Source organism: Palaemon carinicauda, chromosome 4 (genome assembly GCF_036898095.1).
Source record: "Palaemon carinicauda isolate YSFRI2023 chromosome 4, ASM3689809v2, whole genome shotgun sequence".
Classification (NCBI taxonomy): Eukaryota; Metazoa; Arthropoda; class Malacostraca; order Decapoda; family Palaemonidae; genus Palaemon; species Palaemon carinicauda.
This window is the reverse complement of record NC_090728.1, coordinates 181,164,820-181,167,131: the sequence shown is the minus strand read 5'-3', so window position 1 is coordinate 181,167,131 and position 2,312 is coordinate 181,164,820.

Genomic DNA, 2,312 nt, shown 5'->3' with positions numbered 1-2,312 from the left:
CAAAAGGCGAAAATCAAAGAGAGAGAGAGAGAGAGAGAGAGAGAGAGAGAGAGAGAGAGAGATTCAGCATGGAAAATCAACCAGTTGATTTCCATCTAATTATGCTATTTATGGCAATTAGTGTCCCTTTGTGAATGTTGTTATTGGATACCGGAAATGATTTTTGCATACCAGGAGCCAATTTGCCTGTATTCGTTTGTACCACAAAGTGTATGTAGCTATGCGATAATATCAAGTTATTATAAAACTGATGTTTGGCAGTTTAAAGGTTTATAAGCCGCTCATGAGTGGCAGAGGCTAAGGGCAGTGACTTTGCCTTAGCAAGCAGTGTAATGCCGTAGAGATTGACCTTATATGATCAGTGATCTAGCCCCTTCTTCTTCCAAGCTAGGACCAAGGAGGACCAGGCAATAGCTGCTGATGACTCTGCAGATAGACTTATATTCTCCCCCAAACCCCCTAACATTATTATTATTATTATTATTATTATTATTATTATTATTATTATTATGAATTGCTAAGCTACAACCCTAGTTGGAAAAGCAGAATGCTATAAGCCCAGGGGCTCCAACCAGGAAAACAGCAGGGGATCCAACAGGAAAAATAGCCCAGTGAGGAAAGGAAACTAGGAAATATATATTTTAAGAACAGTAACAACATTAAAATAAAATTCTCCTATATAAACTATATAAGCTTTAACAAAACATGAGGAAGAGAAATAAGATAGAATAGTGTGCCCAAGTGTACCCTCAAGCAAGAGAACTCTAAAACAAGACAGTGGAAGACCATGGTACAGAGGGCTATGGCACTACCTAAGACTAGAGAACAATGATATGATTTTGGAGTGTCCTTCTCCCGGAAGAGCTGCTCACAAGGATAATGAGGTAGCAGACACTAGAGGCACTAACGAGTCTGAGCGGGACTCGAACCCCCGTTTGGCAAGCACGAAGTAGAGACGTTACCGAGTTCACAAGTTTCCTTTCAACCTCCACTTTCAATTGGATTCTATATCGCGAAGAGTTTTTCCTGTCTAAAATTGAAATTGATGGGACGAATTTTCTTCCGTAATTTTGTATTGATTTTGTTTTTGAAAATCATGTTCGGTTACCATTTGTTTTAAATTTTGTATTCGTGGCCTGATGCACTGTATTATCATTAAGTAGCCGTATGGTGTGAGGCTGAGGTATTAATTCCCTTCACTTCATTGGCTGTTGTTATTATTATTATTATTATTATTATTATTATTATTATTATTATTATTATTTTTATTATTGTTATTATTATTATTATTTTATTATTATTATTGTTGTTGTTATTATTATTATTATGATTATTATTATTATTATTATTATTATTATTATTATTATTATTATTATTATTATTACTTGCTAAGCTACAACCTTAGTTGAAAAAGCAGGATGCTATAAGACCAAGGGTTTCAACAGGCAAAATAGCCTAATGAGGAAAGGAAATAAAGAAATAAACTACAAGACAAGTTTAAGAACAATAACATTAAAATAAATCTTTCATATATGAACTATAAACATTTTAAAATAATGAGGAGAGAAATAGAATATTTGTCAGAGTGTACCCCCAAGCAAGAGAACCCTTACCCCTAAAGTAGTGGAAGACCATGGTACAGAGGCAATGGCACTACCCAAGACTAGAGAACAATGGTTTGATTTCAGATTGTCCTCCTAGAAGAGTGGCTTCCCTTGAAGTAATTCTTGTATCCAACTGTACTACCAAGACTTTTTATAAATGATGTAATTATATAGGCAGATACCCTTACCGCAAACATCAAGTTTAAGGGGCCTATGATGAAGAGCTTTATTATAGGGAGAGAATAAGAATAATCTGGTAGTCTATATTCTAAAGAAATAATAAGAACGTGCCTTTGTTGAAAAGGGGATTGTTTTATTTTAGACAATCTTTTGGGGGGAAGAAAAATTAGCGCTATTGCCTTTCATGGCTAAGAATATGTTACCACGAGAATAAGGGAGTTATGTTATAGCTGAAATGAAAGAGAGAGAGAGAGAGAGAGAGAGAGAGGAGAGAGAGAGAGAGAGAGAGAGAGAATTACAGAATATAATACTAGATAATTTGAGAACTACGAGAGAGAGAGAGAGAGAGAGAGAGAGAGAGAGACCTTATTACAGAACATAATACTATATAATAATTTGAGAATCACGAGAGAGAGAGAGAGAGAGAGAGAGAGAGAGAGAGAGAGAGACTTATTACAGAATAATCTACTAGGTAATGATTTGAGAACCACGAGAGAGAGAGAGAGAGAGAGAGAGAGAGAGAGAGAG